We start from the raw sequence: 10,368 nt of genomic DNA on the forward strand, positions 1-10,368 counted from the left end.
TTGGTGGGGATAAAAGGAAGAACAGGAATAGTATAAAACCTTTTAATAAAAATACACACCTAAAAACAATAAATGGTATCAAACTCACATGCTGTGAATTGAAACAAGCAGTTGAGAGTTTAAGCGAGTCTCTCACACTCGGCTCTTGAGAACGCCGGTTACCAGCAGCTGTTCGCCTGTGCGTTTACTTCCGCATCACGTGGTAAGGCTCTCGCGAGACTCTGTCTCTCAATATTGTCAATACGCTGCCTCCGTTCCGTTGTACAGGATCAGTTCTCAGCGCGTCTCCAACTGCTCTGTGAAGGTATTGGCCCGACGCGTTTCTCCACATCGGCTTCGTCAGTAGGGGGTCCCCACTGGTTACATGCAGTAGGGGGTCCCCACTGGTTACATGCAGTTGTGCGTGTGCTCCAAACAGTTCCCCCTTTTTTTTGGCATCACGAAAGACGGCTGCCAAGAAAAGGTTCTCACTAGAACAACCCAACGGGTTTTGTTGTGTAAGGCGACCTCCTCAAGGAAATACCCTCTTGTGATCGGAGGGGGGTATATTTATTAACAGACTATCAATAGCAACCAATCAATTAATAATAAGTGCCATAATATACTTACATACAAATATTTAATCTAAGGAAAATGTCAAATCTATTAAGTTTCAATAATGCATACTAATATAGGTATACATAGAGTTGAAAAATGGAAATGTTATCTATTTGAATACCCAAATGGGTAATAGTAGTAATACCTAATTAAAAAACTGAGTGAGTTTTAGATCAATGTGTAAGCAATGAGTGAGTTTCAGATCAATGTGTAGGCACAGAGTGAGTTTCTGTTCAATGTGTAGGCACTGAGTGAGTTTCTGTTCAATGTGTAGGCACAGTGTGAGTTTCTGTTCAATGTGTAGGCACTGAGTGAGTTTCTGTTCAATGTGTAGGCACTGAGTGAGTTTCTGTTCAATGTGTAGGCACTGAGTGAGTTTCTGTTCAATGTGTAGGCACAGTGTGAGTTTCTGTTCAATGTGTAGGCACAGAGTGAGTTTCTGTTCAATGTGTAGGCACTGAGTGAGTTTCTGTTCAATGTGTAGGCACCGAGTGAGTTTCAGATCAATGTGTAGGCACAGTGTGAGTTTCTGTTCAATGTGTAGGCACTGAGTGAGTTTCTGGTCAATGTGTAGGCACAGTGTGAGTTTCTGTTCAATGTGTAGGCACCGAGTGAGTTTTGGATCAATGTGTAGGCACCGAGTGAGTTTTGGATCAATGTGTAGGCACTGAGCGAGCTTCAGATAAATTTGTGGGCACTGAGTGAGTTTTGGATCAATGTGTGGGTCTTGAGTCTGTCCACTTGTTCCTGTGTAGTGAGTGTGTGACTTACACAGCGTGTGAAGTTAGCAGTGAGTGTTTCTTTGTTTTCACAGCCTTGGTTTGCTGCTCATGTCACATGTGGATCTAGAGGACTCTGGCAGATTTGCCCAAAGCAGAACCAACAAGCTGTGAACCTGTCGTTCATCTCTGGGTTGCCGGTTAATGAATCCTGACGGCTCTTGGGAGAAAGTCGCTGTCCATAACTCCCCCCAATAGCCCACGCTCTTAATTACCTTTCACTGGCTAAGAATGAAATGTCACAATAGGAAAACACTGGCAACGAAACCTCAGCCCTCTACCCTCCCCACTCCCACAGCTGTGATGAGAGTCCCCAGCTTAGCAGGGTATATATCAGGGTATATATCAGGGTTTATATCAGTGTATATATCAGGGTATATATCAGGGTTTATATCAGTGTATATATCAGGGTATATATCAGTGTAGTGGGAAGGAGCGCGGAGCAGCGATCATTTTTATTTCAAAACGTTGACTTCTTTTTAACGACCATTATTATAGTGTTAACCAGGGGTGGCCAACTCCAGTCCTCAAGGGCCTCCTACAGGTCAGGTTTTCAGGATATCCCTGCTTCAGCACAGGGGGCTCAATCAGTGTTTTAGTCGAAGACTGAGACAATGATTGAGCCTCCTGTGCCGAAGCAGGGATATCCTGAAAACCTGACCTGTTGGTGACCCTAGAGGGCTGGCGTTGGCCACCCTGTGGCGGAAACCATCTAAAGCATCATGTTTAATAGGATTCACAGTACCACTACTTTTTCTATAACATGAATTCATATATATATATGTGTGTGTAATAAATCCCCCATTTTTGCATTTAGTTTAAGGAATTACATGTTCCAGGGGTTAGAGGGAGAGTCAGCACGAGAGTCACGGTGCAGCAGGAATCACATCTCTGCAAAGACATCAGCAGCAGCCGGAAGACTCTTTGTTGCATTGCCTGTATTTGCCTTGCTGCTTGTAAGTAGGGCTCTGATTTTTCATATCTCGATGACCAGCGGTGTTCTCATTTGTCCAAACCATTTTATGGCATAGTTCTTTTTATTTAATAAATAGTTTTTATAGTCACTAGGAGTCTCTATGTTATATGTGCAGTGTGTGTATTAGTGTAGACCTGTTTTAACCCTACAGTGTTGCACTATGATCTGTGTCTGTTTGTGTTTTTTCCCCTATATGGCCTGTCAAGCAAGTGTGCTGATCCCCTGAGGAGTACAGGATTATCCAATGAACTTTTGGCGCCAGGTTTTTCTTTGTTTTCACTTTCACTTTCTCTGTCAGTACTGACAGTATTACTAGGCAGCCTTTATATATATATATATTTTGCAATTGTCACACTGGTGTTTTAGTCTTTAGCGCTTGTGCACATTTTTTCTTTTTCACATTAATGCTAGTATAATGCTTTAATTCATTCCAGTTTCATGTTTATATTTTCAATGGTCCCTTCAGTCAGAATAATAAATTAAATCAAAATTTTGAGGCCTGTTAAACTTGACATAGCTTAGGGCCTCAGAAGGTCAAAGTCCGGCCTTGCCTCTACCCAATTTAAGAGAACACATTGTGTTGAAAAAGTCTTTTGGAGAACCTATAACTGTCTTTTGCTTTAATTACTGCTTTTCAATGCTGTGCTGTGTAGCAGTAAACAGATTTGTAGCTGTAACCCTTATGTGATGAGTTCTCACACTGTCACGCTGCCCCCTGGCAAGTTTCTCTCCAATGTGCTCTGGACATGTGACTGTGATGAACATGAGAGCCGCCAATAGTAACGACTGTGGAAAAGGAAGGACTATGACGGAGAGGAGCCGTGAGGAAGGGGGGCGGCCATGTTGGAGGAGATCGAGGTCTGCAGAGACTGCACATGTGCACGTGGCAGATGGAGAGAGAGCTACAGTTCCAAACGTGGAGCAAGAGAGCAAGTGTCACTGGAGGGGATTGTATATTAAAACGTAGCCATGTGAAAAATGGAGCACAATCGCACGCAAGAAGAAGCAAACGATCACGAGGTGACCCCGATAAAAATTACATTTATTAGTCCCATGGACAAAAGAATAAAAAACACACCACCTACGCATTTTGCGCTAGCATGCGCTTTATCAAAGTGTATACAAATAAAAAACACAATACCTATAAATAGCCTCCGTGGCATTGACATCACGCGTAAGCGACCGTTTAATGAGCTATCCCAGGTGTGTATACTCGAGTGCTATTGGTCGCTAACTGAGTCATGCTGTAGAGGTTAAACAAGCTTTATCAGCCACAAATAAGACATACAATAACAAAGTTAAAGAAAAAAAAGAAGAAATGAGCAGTCCCGTCAGGGAGAGAGCTACTACCGGGGGCTACAGACATTTTCAGGTGTAAGGTATAACCCACCTGGATAGGACGATTTTGAGAACTGGATAGAGCAGGCCACACAGATGGTGCAAGAATGAGGGGGGAACAGAGCATGACAAGAGAGTCCGGATTGCGAAAAGTCTCAAAAGGGCTGTGTTGGTTATAGTAAGGGCAGTTAGAGAAGGGAGAGAACCTGTGACCACTTGTGCCTATCTGCACACCTTAGAAAGTACATTCAGGGCTACCGATAGTGGTGAAGAGATCTATTTCGAGTTCAGGGAGATGTATGAACAGGAGAGGGAGAAATTATCAGAATTGTTACGCAGGTTAGAAGTGCCCCTGCAAAAGGTTGTGAGGAATAAAGGGTTCTCCATTGACAGGGATGACTGCACCAGAGTGGAACAATTAATAAGGGGGGTCCCAAAGGGGGACATGATGACGCTATACCTTCGGCTCCGAGAACAGAAAGCGATACCCCCTAAGTTCTTAGAGTTCCTAAGGGAGATAAGGGACGAGGAACAACAGATGGCTATGCGACCACCCATATTGAGGTCACATAAGAGCGGCACGGCTAGCAGCCAGAGGGGATCTGGCAACAGTACGACCAACGAACGGCTGTGAAAAAAGACCCATCCAAAGGACACTCGGATGGGAAAGTGTAGAGCAGCCTGAACCTGTCAAAGCAGGTGAGCTCCCTGGCGCAGTACCGGAGCTCTTGGTCTCATTACTGATAAGAGGGGTGTCAAGAGAGGATACTTTGCCTCATCGAGGAGAAAGGCCTAGGAGGACCCCAAGGAGAGACGCCCTATAGAAGGGGGATGAATAAAAGAGGACCCCCGAATCTGACAGACACTAGCCTTGACTTCTGCTATAAGTGTGGCGCAGTGGGACACTATATCAAGGACTGTAGAAAAGGAGAACATCTGCTGTATGTGATTAAGAGATTCATCAGTTCCGAACCTAACCAGGGAAATGGAAAAAGGAACCACATGAAGCAAGGCTCTGCAAAGACTATCCCTGCTAAAATACCAGAATGATCCCACCTGCTTATGGGCGTCCTTGGCACGTCAGCCCGAGTGAAGGTGAAGATCAAGGTATAAGTATGCCATGTACTCCTGAATAGTGGGTCTGAGGTAGCCATTATTTTTATACCCTGGTACAATCTGTACCTCAAGCATCTGCCATTGCCACCACTGGAGGGCTTTGTTCTGTGGGGTCTCAGTGACGCCAGCTACCCTAGGGTATGTAGTGGTGAGTTTCAAAGAAGAGAACTGGAGTAAAAGTACCGTTGACCATTGTGGTGACTAGGGATGTACCGAGTACCCGGAATTACCAAGTATCCGGCGTCACCCGGGACATTTCCAGCTACCCGGACATTACCCGGACCCGGCAACTGAGAAGTGGCCCGGCGCCGGGTAATGTTAGAGAAGCTGAAAATTATTATTACTTACCTTTAGCCGGTGTGGGACAGCAGGATTCTATAGCACCACAGGACCATAGGTGGGGCGGGCAGGAGTGGAGGAGCAGAGGTGGGGCGGGCGCGGAGGAGTGGAGGAGGAACGGAGGTGGGGCGGGCAGAAGCGGAGGAGGAGCGGAGGTGGGGAGGTGGGAGCGGAGGTGGAGTGGAGGAAGTGCGGAGGTGAGGTGAGCAGGTGCGGAGATGGAGCGGAGGTGGGGCAAGAGCAGCGGAGAGGAGGTGGGGTGGGCAGGAGTGGAGGTTGGGCAGGAGCGGAAGAGAAGCGGAGGTGGGGCGGGCAGGAGTGGAGGTGGGGCAGGTGGGAGCGGAGGTGGGGCGGGCTGGAGAGGAGGAGCAGAGATGGGGCAGGCGTGGAGGAGAGGAGGTGGGGTGGGCGGGAGCGGAGGTGGGGCAGGAGCGGAGGAGAGGAGGTGGGGCGGGAGCGGAGGTGGGGCAGGAGCGGAAGAGAAGCGGAGGTGGGGCGGGCGGGAGTGGAGGTGGGGCGGGCGGGAGTGGAGGTGGGGCGGGCGGGAGCGGAGGTGGGGCAGGCTGGAGAGGAGGAGCAGAGATGGGGCGGGCATGGAGGAGAGGAGGTGGGGTGGGCGGGAGCGGAGGTGGGGCGGGAGCGGAAGAGAAGCGGAAGTGGGGCGAGCGGGAGCGGAGGTGGGGCGGGAGCGGAAGAGAAGCGGAGGTGGGGCGGGCGGGAGTGGAGGTGGGGCGGGCGGGAGTGGAGGTGGGGCAGGCGGGAGCGGAGGTGGGGCAGGCTGGAGAGGAGGAGCAGAGATGGGGCGGGCATGGAGGAGAGGAGGTGGGGTGGGCGGGAGCGGAGGTGGGGCGGGAGCGGAAGAGAAGCGGAAGTGGGGCGAGCGGGAGCGGAGGTGGGGCGGGCGGGAGAGGAGGAGCAGAGTTGGGGCGGGCATGGAGGAGCGGAGGTGGGGTGGGCGGGAGCAGAGGTGGGGCGGGCGCGGAGGTGGGGCGGACGGGAGTTGAGGAGCGGAGGTGGGGCGGGCTGGAGAGGAGGAGCACAGATGGGACGGGCGTGGAGGAGAGGAGGTGGGGCGGAAGAGAAGCGGAGGTGGGTGGGGCGGGCAGGCGGGAGCGGAGGTGGGGCGGGCGCGGAGGTGGGGCGGATGGGAGTGGAGGAACGCAGGTGGCGCGGGCTGGAACCGAGAAGGGGCGGGAGCGGAGGTGGGGCAGGCAGGAGCGGAGGAGGAGCAGAGGCTCACTGTTGGGGCGGGCAGTGGGCGGGAGCAGAGGCTCACTGTTGGGGCAGGCGGTGGGCGGGAGCAGAGGCTCACTGTTGGGGCAGGCGGTGGGCGGGAGCAGAGGCTCACTGTTGGGGAAGGCAGCAGGGTCACCGCCACCCAGCAGGTAAGTGTCAAACTGGGTAACCGGGTACCCGGCTGGGTAGAACCATTGATTTTGGCCTGGTAACCGTTACCTGTTTTTTTTTTTTTTAATTGCTACCCGGTACAACACTAGTGGAGACCCTCATATGCTCTGAAGACCGCAGAAAGGAAGAAACTGGAACTATATTTGGCACAAATACCAATATTTTTGGACAACTAAAAAAATGGTATCCGACTATTGGTGAAAACGATTATGGCTCAACATTGACCATCCATCCCTTGTGTTTAAAGGTATACCAGCAGATGGAAAGAAAGGGCAGAGCTCGGAGTGTGGGACCCGTGGGGGAGGTAACATTAGCAGGATCCTGCCTTGCAAGTGCCCCCCAACAGCATACAGGGGATAACTGGAAAAATGACACTCCAGGGAAATATAGAAGGGACCACTGTCATGATTGGTAGTGCACCCCATGGAGGATTCCCTGGAGAGCTACTAGTAAAGGCTGGAGTGCTGGCCATATAGAACTGGAAAATAGACAATAGAGTGGCTGATAGTCTGGGGATATCCCCCACCACCGTACGCCTGGTATAGTCTCACCCAGCAGAGTTAACTATGGAGGGGTTATCATGGTTAAACCGACAGGATCTAGCACAAGCCCAACAGACAGACGCCAGTTTGAAGAAAACATGGTCAGCTTTGAGGAGCCAAAAATCATCCGGGACGGTTACCGGTTACACCATGAAAGTCAACTCTTCTTAAATCAATGGCCTAATCTGTTGATCAAGAGTGATGGAGTGATGTTCAGAGTCGCAAAGAAGTAGCTAAGCAATTGGTACAGCCTTACAAGTATAGGCAGGTGGTACTCCGTTCTCTCCGTGACGATCATGGCCACCTGGGCACAGACAAGACATTGTTATTAGTAAAAGACCGCTTCTATTGGCTCCGAATTGCACAGGATGTCGAAGAATATTGCAAGAACTGTGGAAGGTGTGTGCCTAGAAAGACTTTACCTACAAAGGCTGCACCATTGACAAATATCCCCAGCAGTGGACCACTGAATTTGGTCTGCATGGATTTCCTGTCCTTGGAGTCTGACAGAATACCAGTAATATCCTAGTGATCATGGACCACTTCATGTATGCTCAAGCATTCCTGACAAAGGATCAATGAGTTACTACTGTCGCTAAGGTGCTGTGGAACAAGTATTTTGTCCATTATGGATTGCCAACTAGGATACATACCAATCAAGGGCGGGATTTTGAAAGCCAACTCATCAAGGAACTACCGAGCATTTGTGGAATAAAAAAATAACAACGCCTTACTACCCACAGGGGATCTGCAACCCAAGAGATACAATAGGACCATATTGAATATGATGGGCACATTAAACACTCAAGAGAAGGAACAATGGAGTCAGCATGTGCACCACCTGGTACAATACATGCGTATAACGGCACCCGGAATCACCCTACAGGGTGTTCATCCTATTACTTGATGTTTGGACGGGAAGCTCGATTACCCATTTGCCTGTGTTTGAGTGGCGGAACATGGCATATCCCCAACCATGTACATGCAGTATGTGCAGAGGCTCAAGGAACAGTCGCAAGAAGTATATAGGTTGGCCACTACTGCTACTGATATGAACAATCGGAGAAATAAAAGCTGTTATGACTAGAGAGTACATGGGCAAGAACTACACATGCATAACAGAGTCATGATCCAAAATCTGTTCATACCCAGTAAACACAAAATAGCGAATCACTGGAAACCAGAGCCTTATGTGGTAGTAGAGAAACTACAAGGACTTTCAGTATATCAAGTAAGGCCAGAAAATGGAGGCTAGTCAGTGAAGATGCAGCAAAGAAAAATGATACCGGGCGCTTCTAATAGTGAACTAATTAAAGTGATATAAATTATTAAAGGGATATATAAATGTGAACTTCAAAGAATATATAAATAAATATAGTGAATACAATATCCTTCACCAAAAAAAGTGAATAATATAAACAGAAGCTCTACGCCCTTAAAGGACTGTCCAGGTCCAGAATTCTTGCGTTATAAAACAAGCTGATAAGGGTGGGGGGGTTGTTATTATGGATCGCAGTTTTTATGAGGAAGAAGCCAATCGAATTTTAGGGGATACAGCCACTTATTCAATATTAAAAGATAATCCCACTGTACGATTTTCCAAAGAATTTCAAATTTTATTAATCAAAGGAAAAGAACAGGGAATTCTGAATGAAGGTGAATTCAATTATTTATGGAGACAAAAGGCTAAATTACCTCTCTTCTATTTCCTTCCAAAAATACATAAAGATCCAGTGCCGCTGGAGGGGACCCTCAACCGCTATAAAAGCACAGTGCTACCGAAGCACCCTTTTCAAACAACAGGGCTGCAACAGGTTCAGTACACAATGAGCTCCCACGTCTGCTGGCACCATCATAAGCCAACTTACCCAGGATTGGGTGGCTACTGCACCACTGACTCACACCCACGCAGTGTTACCTGGGGATTGTATATTACACTGTATGCTGTGTGTAGTGATCCTCATCTGAGGATCGTCAGGTACTAGAGCCCATAAGGTGCCATTAAAGTAGTTGTATGACCCATACTGTCTGTGTTATTCCTGCCGTCTGACCATAGGCCACGTAAGTTATTAAGAGGGACTCAGGCCCCCGGAACCAACTATAGTTATAAGTTATAAGCCAAAAGCACAGGGATTACATCGCTAAATACATCGCTAAATACTTTTTTTCATGAATTCTTATGAGTTCATACATTTTGCATTCTTTTGGTTGTCAGTGTATCCCATTAAAAACGAGACACTGTCAGAGATGGACACGTATGCCACAAGATGCAATGGCTATGAAAATATACTTTGCCTTTTTTTAACGCACTAAAATGGTTACGATTGCTCAGAGTTCTTAAATAAACCGTACACCGCAGCAATGTTCTCTGCACATCTCACGGACATTCTAACTACTGTCGCTGTAACGTGGAATCGCTGTGTGCTTTGTATCGCTTGTATGCAGTGCCTTCCACATCTACAGTCAAGGTGATGCGAGAGGCTGAATTAATACAGGGAGATGAACTAATTATTACGAGAGAGGAAGAACTAATAGAAGGTTAGGGAGACAGCAGCTGCAGGGGAAAATGTCACAGATAGTCTGCTGTCCAAAGCCATATGGAAGCGCCTAATATCTGCTAACAGATATCAAGCCCCAAAGTAGAAGAATAATGAGTTCTGTTTGCAGAGCTTCGGTCCCTCAGCATTGATTTATCAGTACAAATCCCAAGTCATTATATTGCTGTTAGAAGGCAGCCACCAGAGAAAGATTAATATGATTGCAACATAGGAGTTATGCCCCTGTCCCTCACCCTGTGATAAGTAGACAGCCTGCTGTATAATATCTTCCCTGACAGACAAGAGCATGACAGTCACAACCTGAAAATGTGAGGGCTACAGAGTATCTTGTGATCCATAAAAAGCACTAATAGAAACCTATAATATAGTCCGCCCTTGCAATGCCACTTAATGGCATTACCAAGCTCTTAGCAGCAGTCAGGCTCGGGATATGATACAAGAGGCACATATAAGGACAATGTCTAAATAAGATTAAACTTCTCTGATTAAGATTTTTTTTTTTGGGGGGGGGGGGGGTTTACTTAAAATATCAATAGTATAATGTATAAACTTTCAGCCATAATAAGATGAGAATAGATGACAAGAGCACGGTGTAGTATATATTGCTCTAGTATAAGCCAGAATGAAAGCACTTTTGGGAGAGGAGGGAGATGGGAATAAAAGATAACTAAGGTCTAATAATTGAAGTCCAGTTTATATGTTTCCAGCTGTAAAGC

The sequence above is a fragment of the Ascaphus truei genome, chromosome 6 (assembly GCF_040206685.1).
Source record: "Ascaphus truei isolate aAscTru1 chromosome 6, aAscTru1.hap1, whole genome shotgun sequence".
NCBI lineage: Eukaryota > Metazoa > Chordata > Amphibia > Anura > Ascaphidae > Ascaphus > Ascaphus truei.